This window comes from Coturnix japonica, chromosome 7 (assembly GCF_001577835.2).
Source record: "Coturnix japonica isolate 7356 chromosome 7, Coturnix japonica 2.1, whole genome shotgun sequence".
In the NCBI taxonomy this organism is placed as follows: Eukaryota; Metazoa; Chordata; class Aves; order Galliformes; family Phasianidae; genus Coturnix; species Coturnix japonica.
This window is the reverse complement of record NC_029522.1, coordinates 17743352-17758217: the sequence shown is the minus strand read 5'-3', so window position 1 is coordinate 17758217 and position 14866 is coordinate 17743352. Positions and strand designations below refer to the sequence as shown.

The window sequence follows — 14866 nt, the reverse complement described above, 5'->3', positions numbered from 1 at the left end:
TCTAGAGATAATCATTAAGACAGCCAGATTTTTAACCATATTTAGAAAGGTGTGACAAATGCTGTACAGTGAATGTCTGAGCACAGTTTTTGTATTAATTCCATTCTTTCTTAGAATCCCTATGTCTTTTCTGACAAACTTCTTTATTTCAGAAGCATATGAAAACATATAAATGTTTATTTGCAGACATACATGACTGCATATATCCTGGAAGGAGTGGGGCACAGACCCAAGATTCAGTCCACCCAGGACTGAACTGAATTCCCTTGTGAATTGTATTCTTGCTGTTTCACCCTGATTGAGTCACCATTAATATTCCTCAGGTTTATTTGCATGAACACAAATTACACCCCACTCTGTACTCATGTTTAGGACCTTCATTTCTCCTACTGCTCTGGCCAGTACTACAAGCTGCAGAGCTCTATCACAGCTGATGCTCGCCTTTCTGTACAAAAACACAGGACAGCTGTATTGGTATCTCACACATGTTCAATAAAAAAATACTAGAAAAGCAGACCCTGTAGAGTACTTTAAATAATTTTAGTGTCACAAAGATCATATTTTTGAGGTGGGAAGAATATGAACAAGTATGGGTATTTCTTTCCAGCCACCAGTGCACACCTGAATGGATGATTTTCTATCAAGTGAATAAAACATAGGCATATTTTCTGAAGGCCAAATATTCTTACAGAGGCACATTTATCATTTATTTATTCTTCCAAAGCAAAATTGCACTGAATACTACAAACTACTCCTGACTTGAATGGAAGCTACTCACATCCACGCATTTTCTGCGAGCCAGACCATGATTTATGGTTTCACATCACTCATCAGTTATTTCCCTCTTGTATTCATTTAATTATATCATATTAATAAGCACTGACTTTCAGATAGAAGCTCCACGAGGTGTATTCTCAACGTGATATACATGTAAATCCCCACAGCATCATCAGTAGTTATGCACACATAGAAAATTGATTACAGCCTTAGGTTTTAGGCTGCTGCTGTCTTACTTTTGGGTTTTTCTTCTTGTTATTTCAATGCATGTGACAACTGTTACTTGGCGTAAAATCCATCCTAGAAATATTATTAAGCTTATACATAATTGAATTATATTCTAGAAAATGCAGATTTTAGGCACTGCTTGATGATAGAAGTAACCTCAAAATACAGCTAAAGACATTAGAGATGCAGGTCACAGAGATCTGGTTTCCTAGGGAGCTTCTGAACACCACAAAGATGTAAGCAGTTACTGGCAGCTCCAAAATGCACACATTAGATGTATCTACAAAGGACTCTGACATGTCTCTACAAACCTAAGACTTTTTGCCACTACAGAACATCTCCAGTTTTATGGCAAGACTGGGGTAGGAAATAGAATACTTCTCATGCAACAGTTCCACATCGAGTGAATACTCCTTTAGACAAATGTTAATTTATGCTGGAGTTGCTTGCAAATCTCTGGTATATAGTATAAAGTATCTGAATTTCATTTACTACTATTTTCACTATTTTTTTCCCCCTAAAATGGCTTTATAAAGCACAAACAGAAATTACATCTCAGAATGCTTACATGAGTTACATTTGTGTTTCTTCAGCTTCTGCAGCTTTAGAATGTTACTTTTAGTATCTGGGATTGGTGGATTCCCCCCTGAGCATTTTTATGAACATTCTTTGGGAGGAACACAGAAAATGAGGTGGTGGTGAATAGGACTCTTTCCTTTGACAGCCTCTTAAGTACTCATTATGAAAGCAACTGACCTCTCTTCTCATGCTCAACATGCACGTAAGTCTGGAAAGAGAGGTTTGAGTAAGTGATTTCTTAGGGGAAAAAAAATAATAATACTCTCCTGTGAAAGTCATCATCACCAGGACAACAGTTCTGGCATCTTCTTGTGAGCTTTCACTGTAGGTTCCCCTTCTTCACTAGACTTACAAAACTCTGTACCGAATGTATTTAAGTACCAAAATTCACTTTTATTTAATTCGATGCTATTATTCTGTTATCTTGGCCTCCATAAACCCAGAGACATTTCATAGAGCATAATAATCTAGAAAAATATCATACACAAGTTAGACTACTATAGAGGGTTACTTTGAAAATATAAAAAACTAGTTCTGGTTATACTTTAGCTTTTCCCTTCTCATGCCTAATTCCTATTACTTAAAGAGTTTTTCTCATTGAAAAGCTGTCAAAATATTTGTTTTCCTAAATGTTAATTATCTTGCTTGATTAAAAAGGAAAAAATAACAAATCTGAGGGTTCAAGCATAAAATGTAAAATGTATACTACTTCTGCATTATTTAATTACCACTGACATTAGCAATAAAATGACAGCATCTTCGCAACTATGTGTCCTACAGTCCCCTGAATGCTGAAATATCAAGTGGTGCTTCTGTGTTAGAGAATCAATGTCCCCATAGGAAAAATGGCATTTTCTGAAATACTAGAACATGAACATGAAGTTTCTAGAAATGGAAAGCATTAAAATTTATCTACACCCAGCTCAAGTTGGACATTCAATTGGTATCACTCCTCGTAACTCTTTTACAATCAGCACACCCTGATCCCATTCCATGACAGCTGAGAGTCTGGATGTGAGATAGAATGGTAAGCAATATTTAAGCATCAAATTCTGAATTTATGTCTTTTATTGTAGATCCAGCCCTGGGGGAGCAACCTGACCTAGCTGTGCATATCCCTGCTCACTGCAGGGAATTTGGACTACATGACCTTTAAAGCTCTTTTTCAACTCCAAGGATTCTATGATTCAAAAGAGCTGACTTCTGACATATAGTTGGAAGTTATATATATCTCGTTTTAAGTCCCCTGAGTTAGATAATTCTCACAGGCTTAAGGAACATTTGATCCATTTGTTGGTGATTTTTTTGCTTCTTACTCCCGATACTTAATTAGAATGATAACACAGCCATGGTGTGATGACAGTAATAAGCTGTTAGAATAACACAAAGATTACATGATACACTAACATGTTTATAAATCAGAGACCAGCTACCAAAAACAAACTGCTAGAAGTTACCTAATCTTCTTCACTAACAGCTTTTCAAGCTGAGTTTAATTAGAACAATGAAGGCTTTAACACATGGGAAACAAAGGAAATAAATACCATAAACATTACATCAAGAGACAGGACATCCTACCAACCCTCTAGACTGTTCACTGTTACTGTCCTGGTCACACTCTCAAGAAATTAATCTTACATAGATGAAAGTTTTGCTGGAGTTTCTCCTGTTATTTGAGAGTTTCTCACTGTGATTTTGCTGTTCCATAGAGTCTTTTGGACTTTTGTCATCTACTTTGTTTTGAATGGTTAGTACATTTCATTGATCAGAATAGCACTTGCTCATTGAGATATTCTTTAAAAGAATTTATTAACACAAAGCGTTGGAAAGCAATTTGTTCTTTATTTTTCTAAGGATTTTACTAAGATTTCATGTAATGATTCTGCTGTAAAATTTCACTTTCCCGTCCTTCTGCAGTCATCACCAAAGAAAGTCTGCCAGAACATAACAGCATTTATTTCATGATGTTGTTCATTTCTTATACTCCTTCAAGACTGATTCTCATCTGTTTTACTGATGTATTCCCTTGCCAGTTTCAATATACTTGCTCATTCCTCCAAGGTAGTTGTATGTCTTCTTGCACATTACTTTAGACTGAATTAGAAAATGACACTAATCTGTTGATAACTGAATAATGCAGCCTTCAAAATTGTATTCCAAGTGCTTTGCTGATTGGCCACATCATTTAGCAAAAGGAATTAATTGAGAAAGATTTGCAATTTTACATAGATAGGAAAGCATTTGTGTTGCAAAACATTTGTGTTATCATGGAGCAAACCTGAAGTAGTTCCCATGAAGTTAAAGAGGATTTATGCAATTGAAACTGAAAAAGCTGTTATCTGTACATGTAAAATCTAAATTCAAACCTGTTTTCAGCCTCTTCAGTGACTGTCAAACACTCTAACTAAAAAATAAATAAATATCAGCATGCAGGGCTAACTATTCTTTGTTATTTTCAAATACTTGTTTTTCCAACAGAATAAATGACCCTTTGCATCAGCTGAGCATTGCCAGCAGTTTCTAATCAAAGGATGATTATTTCAAGGCATAACATGTTCAGTCAAACATCTTGACTTACAGAGCAGTTTGAGTTTACATAAAGATCACATTTTTCTGGCAAAAAAAGAAAACCAGGGTCTTTCATCCAGTTAATTAATTCTGATCTGAAAGCAGTTTTTAAGGATTTCATTCTCATGCTTGTATAGACCACTGTGCTAAACCTAAAGCACATCCCACCAGGACTTGAAGGTAACATAATAAATAAAACGGTATGAAAAGCAAGCCATAGCATGCATAAGTCCTCTATGTTCTACTTTGTACCACTGCCCCTTGCAGTACACATGGATTAGTATTGATATGAAATATGTAATGAGTTATCATAAGGTGATAACCCAATGAAATATAACCACAGGGGAATTACAAGACCATTCTTATTTCCATTGGAAACAATGGAAGAAAATGTAAATTTCCTTAAAAAAAAAAAAAAAAAAAAAAAAAAAAGGGGGGGGGGGGGGGGGCATTGAGTCCAAAAAGTTTAGGAATGAAAAATGTGAATCACAAGCCAGATTCTGAGCTGGCATTAGATCAGCAAAGTCATCAGTGGAATATCTGGATCCAAATATATTTATTATTGGCATATATATATATATATACACACACACACACACACAGTTTGGACCAATAATGGAGAATTTAGATTAAACAGAGGTTTGAAGTGCTGACTCAACATACAGCCCTACTGATGGAATTATAGTGAATAATTTTAAAGAATAAATTACTAGTGACTAACATTTACATGTGCAATTGTGCGCATTGATCATTTACAGAATGAGAAATACAGAAGTATTTGGAAGATCACAATGCATACATATTGGCAATGTGTACAAAGACAGGCATTTAAGTGACTGAGCATGAACTCTATAATTGAGCAGTATACATTTAATTTCAAACACTTCCCTACAAGCACAAGCTGAGAGCTGGGGCTGTTCAGCCTGGAGAAGGCTCCAGGCATTCCTGAGAGTGGTCTTTCAGTATCTAAAGGGGGGCTGCGGAAGAAAAGGATAAATTCTTTAGCAGGGTCTGTGGTGATAGGACAAAGGAACATGGTTTCAAACTAAAAGAGGAGAGATTTTGATTGGATATAAAGAAAAAGTTCTATCTTCTACCTGATCCATATCAAAAAGCAAAGAAAGACTTTTGAGTCTGAAGGACATGCATAAGATAAGACAGGAGAAAGAACATTAATAATAATGTAGAAAAGTTGAGGAAATTAAGGATTTACTTTAGAGAAGTAAATAAACAGTTCTCTATAAACCTGGATTACTATTAGTAGTCCCTTAGTAGGAATTAAAGCAAGATAAAGAACTTGCACAATGTTAATTCAGCGTACGTTGTGCACTAGGGAGCCTTTCAGAAATACCTGAGCTAGTACTAACATGGATTTTTACGCACACAGAACCACATTAAGCAGACACATAACTTCTCTTTCCTGATGAATAAGATTCAAATATGCACCATATCTATCTACCTTGTGGTTATAATTGGAAAAGTAAACCCACATGAAACAGGTGCTTTCCACAAATAAGCCTAATATGAGTATGTACTACTAACTTCATCAAGTACAAGGAAAATACAGTATAATCTTGACTTATAGTGCTTGACGGTCTGTTCTGCAATCAAGAAGTACGCGTTACATTGACTTTTTGTTCATCAACTATTCAGAAATGTTTGTAACCAGAAAAATCTAACTGTATGCTTTTAAGGCTTGATTGCCTTCTATTCCCCACATACAAAATGCTCAGCAAAGCAAGTTACCAAGGCACTGGGTAGATACCAGATTTGCAGACACTGTCATCCCAAGAGACAGAGTCACCAAGAATTGTGGTTCATTAAACACAGGTAAAAATCAGTTTCACATGAGACATTAATCTGATGACATATAATGCAAATGCAGAACTTAGTGCTTGAGTGTCTTTCTGCTCTGTACCTTTTATAGCTGAATGAGGGGAAGTCCTTAAACATTTCCTCAGCTGCCCTGCTGCAGATTGGAGAGAAAAAGAACACAATATAAAAGGAATAAAAGGAATGGAAGACTTACTTGGAGGCAACCTGGCTACACAGCCTTTATAATCATTAGGAACTTGTGCGTTAGCAGACTGCGGGCTGCAGGACAACAGGGAGTCACTCAAAGCTTCCCACTGTTGGAGACCAGATCTCTCGGCTGCTCAACAATCTGATGTTTAGAAGGTTTTTCCTGTGAATGCACATTAACATTAAATTCATAAGCCAACACTGTGTACCCATATATATTTTTGAAGAGTTCAGAAATAAATTTCTAGAAAATGTCAGTGCATTTGTTTTCTCCTATTTCTTGCTGAGCTGCTGTAAGATTCTACATATGACCTTTTCTGACTTCATGCTTGGTTGACATCTGGTTACCATATGCTTGTATTGCTATTGCTCTACCCTTTTACTTTAGATCACGCATCCTGAAATATACCAATCCACAGTACCTGCACACCTTCATACAGAAAATACACCTTGGGTAACTGTCAAAATACCTGATGTGATAAAATATATTGTTACGGAACAAAATCAGAGAATCAATCAGTAGCAGGCCAGCTACACTGATGTTTTGTGGGTGTTTTTTTTTTATTTAGATAACAGAATCAGTTTTACATTTTGATTAAAAACTAAAGTATTTTAACAAATACATGTTTCAACTGAGGCAATTAAGATAAAGACTTACTTAGTCTTCACAATGAATGGAAAATGAACAATTAATGATCAAGAACTTGCATTTAGGCCATACTGATTTCCCCCTTCAAGTTAATTCTTACTCAGGTGAATGTCCTCACTAGACTTAGCTAATTTCTAACCGTAACTATTAGCAACCATCTCACATAGAGGAAGCAAGATAGGCACGAATTCATAAAAACAGTGAAGGCATATTTTTCAACCATGAAAGGCTGAACTAAAATTAGTATTTTTACCATTTGGTATTGTTAAACATCCCAGAATTTGTTGAGATTCCAAAAAATATCAAATATCAGGGAAAGACATGTAGTGCAAACAGCAACTGGGAGATCTGAATTGTTCAAAGCAAAAGAGAGCATTGCCAGTACACTATTTTCATAGTTGCATGAGGAACAGCAAATGTCACTCTGGATCTGTAAGGAATACTGAGACAGTGATATTATTGCAATACATAGAAAACCAAAAACTTTTCCAAGTTGTTATTTTTTGGTGAGTAGAGGACAAATTTCCACTAAGAGGTCAGAACTACAAAATGACATTAGCCTTCAAATTCAACCTCTTGTGAAAAAATTGTGAGATAGTCATGGATTACAAAAAACACCCACCAACGAGTCTGGAAACCTCTACGGATAAAACATGTAGGAACATGAGGGGAATAAACAGAGAAGTTTAAATATTTTCCAAACAAGTGCTGCAACTTTTTTACATTAAAGTATCAGTTTCCTTTACAAAATCTCAAGCACCTTAGAACCAATATAAACCAAAAGATAACAAAAGGAAGAAGGCAATGACAGCATGTAACTGTGATAGGCAATAAGGAATTCCTTCCACCTTTTTCCACAGTAGCCACAGTACTGTAAAGCCCAGACAGAAACTGTGGCTAACATAACCAAAACAGCTACTAGTCTATTTTAAGAAACCTGAGACTCACTCATAACTTATTGCTCTTCTCTTCTATACATTAATAAGCAATCACTGTTACAGAGAGACTTTCCTGCTCACATATTTCTCCTGCCCGTCCAGGAAAGTGCTGTGCCATAGTCTGGAATAAAGTTCTGCTTTCCCTGCTGAATTCCTGTCAACAAAGGCTGAACCGTAACCATGACTCCTGTAATCTAATTACTTAATAAGGCTGGCAGGCAATGTCTTGGGAGTGAGATCACTTGACTTAAATATCGCATCCTATAGGAAAAAAATACTAGCACAAATTCTCAGGAGAAAATCAGGAACCAAGCAGCAGTTCTAGCAACATTGAATAAAATGTGAGACAACTCAGATCTCTAAGAGATCTGGTCCGAAAGTACTTGTTTGCTAAATAATATGCTTTTCTCATAATGAAATGCAGCAAAAGAAAATACCATAATTAAAACTTACAATGAACTGAGAATCATGCTTCCTATTTGCTGAAAATGGAAAAGCAAATCTTCCTCTTGCAATTAAAAATTAGTTTGCTGTGTGCTTAGAAAACAGACAGTGACACACAGCAGTTGCTCACAAATTTTAACCAGTGCATCACCTCTGCTCTTATGGCAGGAAGGGCACTCTGTTGTAAACCCCATTATTTCACTGTCCCTTTCACTGTTCCAGAAAAGAAGTCGGTGTCAACACAATGCAACCACAAGCAGTAATATCGACTTCACTAAATGGAGTCCAACAAAGGATATATATAATATCCTTTTATTCTGAGACTGTATTGAGACGTTGGAGTTAACTCTTTGTCCAAAATGCCAAGGGATCACTCCAAGCTGGGTTAAAAGAAATTCAGATTCTTCCTTTGCCTTCACTACTGCAGAAACCAAGCAGGGATGTAAAAGTCAGGCTTATTTCCTATTGTTAGTCTCTCTGGTAATAGAAGTACTGGGACAATATTGCCTAATACAGACAGTGAAATTCCCATTGCGAAAGATTTCAGTTCATAAGTCCATTACATTTCTATAAGCCTCACACCCTTAAATTAGTAAAGATTAAAAAGAAAGCAGCTTGGTGCCATATCCAAATTGAAACTCCTCAACACCATAATTCTTCTTTTCAGATCTCTTCAAGTGAAGCATTTTCCTTTCTTTTATTTAATTCCGCAGTTCACAATAACAGCATAAAAGTTTTCCCTAACCTGAACGAATGACCAAAAAATCATTTCTCTGAACTGCATTCACATGCTTTAAAAGGAATGATCAATAGAAACTCAGAGCTTCTAAAGGCCAATTTTTTTTCTGCATGGCATTATTTGGTTTCCCCTTCCACACATACACAAAAAAAAAGCTCATCTTTTAAGAATAAAATAGATGATATAATTTTATTTCATTGTGCAAACTATTAAGCAGCAATTATGCTAAGGGAAAGAGGCTAAGAAAGAGAAAGTAAAAATGTATCATTATTTCCACTTGAAAATATTTCAGACTTATTTTCTCTCACAGAAAACATTTTCCTTCGTGGCTTCCCCCAAGGCGCTAAATTATATGCCTCCATTACGCTTATTAAAAACTCTCAGTAGTAGTAGAAAAGAAAATTTAAACCATCGAGGCATCCAGCAGGAAAACTATGACAAATGATATTAATTTTCTGCTCCTACTTCCTGCAGGATGGAAATACTGAAGAAAATGCATATGGGCAATGGAAAATCCAATATTAAATTATGAAAAAGTTAATATCAGTGAAACATTTTCTACTATCTCTTTAATTTGTAACATACATTAGGAAAAACTTGTCTGGATGGGTGGTGATGCAGTGGCACAGCTGCCCAGGGAGTCGTGGAGTCACCATCCCTGGAGGTGTTCAAGAAACATCGAGATGTGGCACTGAGGGACGGGGGTAATGAGCGGGGTAGTTTATTAGTGGACTTGGTGATCTCAGTGATCTCTTCCAACCTTAACAACTCTATGATCCTATCTAATTATCAATATTACAAGTAGTTATTCATGCTCTTGCAGAAGGACCGACTGTGACTGCACTATACAAGACACAGGTAATCATGCTTTTTATCTTAGTCACTCCTGATTTTTCATCAAGATATTTATTTCTACTCAAGGAGCTTAAAAATCTTCACACTGGTAAATATTTACTTCTTAGTCTCTCATCATTCTTGAATTAACAAACTGTTGCAATCTTCATCTGATGAATATAGAGCCAAGGTCCTGAACATACCACTAACCTCTTTTTAAATCTTAGATGTAACCCGTAATGTACAATAGAGACTGAAGAGAAATATCAGCCAAGAACTTGTATTGTTTTGGTTTGATATGATTACCAGACAAATGACTTGTGGATGAGTAAATATAACGGTTGCTTGAAAATAATGGTTCTCACTTGCTTAGCATCCTTTTAAGGTGAAGTTTTGGTCTTTTTTTTAAAAAAAGTCAGAGTTTTGTTTGTGACATTGCCAACCTTAACCTCTCTGCTAAGCGAGAGCTGTAAGACTTCTCCTGAACTCCTTAAGAAGCCAGACTGAGAACTTTCACATCATGCCTGGCTGCCAACACATACTGAGTACAGATCCAAGAAAGTAACTACACTTATAGTTTTAATTGATCTTTTTTCTCACATGTGCAATTATGTAAACTATATTACCTTGTTCAAGGCACACTGTAGTATATAAATATCTAGTTTATGGACGTGATGTTTTTTTCAGCACAGCAGTCATTCATGAGGAAATTGTATCCAATAAAACAGGCACTCTAAAAATGTAAACCTTCAGGGGCCGATGCTTAATGGACTGTGAGAAAAGAGGAGTATACCTGAAGTGGCAGGGGAGAGCCTGTTTAATTTATGAGTAATTTAGTTAATAGACACAAAGATGTATATACACATCTCACAAACATCTGCATGTAAACAAGGTCATCTCAAAGATGACCTCTACCAGCAATTTTAAGTTTAAGCTACATTTAAACAAAAATCAAAGATCATTTGCCAATGGCTGAGAACACGCAGGCTGTGAAAAAGAATGCAAGCAGTGCATTTAGCCATATGCAAATATTTTCCTGATCAAATGTGTCTAATGTAAGTACATTAAATACAAAGAGCAAACAGTATTGTGACAATGTCAGACATCGCAATAAGATATCTTTCTGTTTTAAATAAACTTTACCATAGTGGAATAGAAGCAGTAAGAAGCTGACTTTGCTTTGAAAATGCACTAATTATAAAGATAAGACGTCTGCTGCAGTAAATGGCACAAACACTCATCTTTATAGCTCTAGAGGTCTTTATAGCTCTAGAGGTCAGAAAGAGATTAGGCAGCCTTTAGAAAGAGATGCTGCAGTGTTCTTAAACAATGATAACAATACATTCACAGCAATACATTCAAACCATAAATTTTCTGTCTGGAAGGTAGAAGATAAAGAAATCACCTTTTAGGTAGTTTCAACTACTCTGCGCTTTCCAGTTGTTCATTCTGAGCTAAACAGCCTTGTAACAATCTCCTGAACTTCACAACATTTTTTGATTATTTATGTCATCTTAGAGTGCCACTGTTAGAGCCATCTCTGAACATGGTTCTGAAAATGCTTTTTACTCATTTCCTCTCCCACACTTGGCTAAACAGACACAGCTCTGAGGTCTGTTATGGAAAAGCTGCACTCTTCAGCAGTAGAAGAATAATCATTACAAACAAACCTCTGCAAATGCTAACAATGGTGTATGGGAAAGGACGTTAGTTAGGCAGAAAAGAAAATCAGATTTTATTCTCACAAGGGTATTGTAGAGGAGGTTGCAACTTCCACCAGCTTTACAATGGCCTCTATCTTCTGCATAAAAGCACAGGGACAAGAACAAATTTCAGCCTCCTCTCAGTATCTGGATTGCTCCCATTCTCTGCCTATGGCTATTGAGATTCTTTAACATTATCACAGCTCCATCCTACCTGGGTCTGCACAGGAAGCTAAGTAGTGCCAAGCAGTTAATTGTGCCTGCAAGGTGCTCATACAGCTTTATTTATTGAGATGCATTTTTCTGCTTCAGCATTAGATCAGATCATTCAACCAAGAAAAAGAGAAAGCAGCAACCACCAGTTTTAATGTTGCGCTAGTGACTAATTATCAAAGAAGACAACAGTCATGTCATTTTTGGGAGTATGAGACTTAAAAAGCCGTGAGCAAGGAGTGAGATTAGGAACACATGGAATTTAGAATTGAAAGTATTTGAAAGAAGAGTAAGCCTTTTCAAGATTTGGCAAAAAATAATCCCTTTCTCATTGATTGCAAGGAAATGAGAGGAAATACGTATACTTACTATGCTGCATTTGGCAGACTGCAGGTGAGCTCAGATGCTCTGCCATGCTCTGAAGCTGCTGCAGCATTATACCACAGTCCCTCTGCTTTATGCACTCATACACTGCCAGCCTCCAGAATCTGCCATTCTTGTTTTCCTGAATCTTGCAGCTGCTAAGTGAAATAGAGGAGCCATTGAAGAGCAAAGTTTCTTTGCTTTTTATTTAATCCAGGTCAGAACTCTAGCACAGTATAAGGCAAAATTCAACTTCTTCTTTGCCTCACAGTGGTTCCAGTTGTAATTTTATGAAGTGATTCTGATTAATTCACAAACACATAGGAGATAATTTCAATCAGTTTTTCATGATCGATGTCCCAGGATTTCTCTAAGGGCTCGCCATTTATCTTTCAAAAGGTTCTTATTCATTGCCTGACAAAGAGCCTAGTCTTACTGATGCAGCCGATAAATTACAGCTGCTAGAATATCCCAGCAGAAGCTTTTCTCACCTTTAATCTCCACAATGGAGATTCACCAGTAGATGCATTACTGTATAAACACTCAACTGAAGGCAATTCAGAAACGTTCACTTCTATTCTCCTCCTCTATTGCTAGAGCAACATGGTAACTCCCCTCTCTATGAGTACTTGATATTTTTACAGTGCTGTACACCTCAGCAAAGGTACAGAAACATGAAAGAAATTGTACTGCAACATCTGCATGAGAAGCGTGAGTTTGAGAGATGGCCACAAAATGATTTTACAGCATCACACAAATTCTGTGGCATACCCTTCAGTAAAGCTCAAGTTAAAGACCCTTCAGGGCTTAGGTCTTTAAATCAGAACTGCAGGTCCTGAAGCTGGCAGGACTCAGAACAACTTTTGAAGACAAGGATTCATTTTGTTTCCCCAAATAAAGGTCTAAAGTTAAGGGCTTGTTGCCTCCTCTGCCTTCAAAGAAGGAGAACACACTCTGGGCTCTCCTGCACTGAATAAAGAGAGGGAGAAAAAAGAAAACAGCAGTACATGCAGTGCTGCAGGCTGCCATACTTAAAATGCACAGAGCAGAGAAACCCGTACTGCAGAACAGCAATCACAGAGCAGCATATTGTGGGATATACCAGCATAAGTCAATTTCATAGCTGATGAACGAGGAGATGGTGATAAATGCAGTTTAAATAAAGTGGTGTGTGTTAGATCAACTTGCTCAGAGGGAAGACTGCACGGAATAGTTTTAAAGCTGAGATTTTGCCAGAGACAAAATGTGTATATCTCAGTTTCTAAATATACCTGGAATGACAGAGGCTCTTGCATTTGTTATTGTCTACCACTTAAAATCATATACTGCCCACTACTGTTTATGACCCATTTACGGCATGAGACATGCCACTAGCACTGTTGATGCATCAAACAAATCACACCTTAGCGTTGCTAAGATACTGAAGATTACTAAGGCTAAAGAATAGATCTAATTGGTTTAAAATTTTACAGCATCATAGAGATTCCAAGTCTTAAGGCAGATAGCATGAGAGAACGCTGGTAGAATTAGCATCCTTCATTTCACTTCAAAGACTATCAACTTCATGTCATCTTATGGCTGCCTTGAGAAGGTAAAAGCATTGATATATGAGAAATGTATGCATTAATTACATTAATGAAGCACACAGCTGAAAAGGCTGTGAGGAAATAAAGTCTGAATTTACAAAGAGAATCAGAAGATCAGTAAATAAGTCATGGTGCTACACACTGCATTATGAGAATAAAGGAAACACTGAATAGGTACTCATTTAGTGAGACACGTTCATTCAGTGCACTGAATGAGGTAGGAGCCCCATGGAGAAAGCAGTATGCTATCAGGTAATTAAGGACAGTATTACAACATAATTGTGTAATGGAGCCAAATTGAACTTGCACAGAGCTATCAGCATAGCATTTCCTAACTTTTCTTCATTTGAGTTTGTAACCCTAAATCTCATTTAACACAGAAATTTTTGTTTTTGTTCTTTTTATGCAGTCGTTGGTATGCATTAACCATGAACAAATTCATATTGCTAGTCAAAGATTTAGCATTCATGTAGCTTAGCTAGAGCTTCCCAAGCACTGTGGAAACATGGTTAGATACTGCAGGCAGCCAGCTATAAATTTGGTAAAAAGGTAAATTAAAATCTACTCCTTTAAACTGTGAAAGATGTGCATTAAAGCATTCACTTACATAAAATCCAATACTTGCATGTACAAAATTGTGCTATCAGCTTTTCTAACAAGTGCTCAGTCTGATCTTCTAAGGCAATGCAATTTGTAAAAGCATACAGTTTCTGTGATTTTGATGGTTGCTCATCTGCTTTCCCATTTGCCAATCCTTCTCACTTATGAATCTGAATATATTAGTTAATTATAGGGCACATATGTAAAAATAAAGGTGTCAAAGGTAACTACATATATATTGATGGCTGAATAGAAGAATCTAAACTGCTGACCTGAATAAATTTCACCCAAAGCAACAGCAGATAGAACATGGCCATTAACGCACTCAGCATATATTACTGAAATATACATTGCAACATATGAACAGGAATTCAACAGTAAATAAGCTTTCTGCATCCTCACTGCTACCCCCTTTCCTGATGGAATCATTCAAAACCGGAAAGAATCAGAAAGACTGACCACAAAGAGCCACCCTCATTGGGTGCTGATGGGCATTCAGAGGACAACTATATGAGTGACCGCCCTTGAACTGCGCTTGTCCTTTAACTAAATACCATGGACAAGAATCCTGCAAAGGCAGAAGACATAGATGGGACTGTGCTTAGTGGGAGTTCATGGAGGGC

At 36.7% G+C, this 14866-nt stretch overlaps 1 protein-coding gene across 9 annotated transcripts in view; it reads right to left on the bottom strand.

Moving 5' to 3' along the window:
- GALNT3 (polypeptide N-acetylgalactosaminyltransferase 3) overlaps window positions 1-14866 on the bottom strand; it is a 193486-nt gene that overhangs the window by 17699 nt on the left and 160921 nt on the right. For 8 of the 9 annotated variants that reach the window (XM_032445903.1, XM_032445904.1, XM_032445908.1 and 5 more), the window contains one exon: window positions 6182-6337. The exons of the other annotated variant lie outside the window; for it this stretch is intronic. The gene's annotated coding sequence lies outside the window, so the exon portion shown is untranslated. The remainder of the gene's footprint in view (window positions 1-6181; window positions 6338-14866) is intronic. 9 annotated transcript variants of the gene reach the window in all.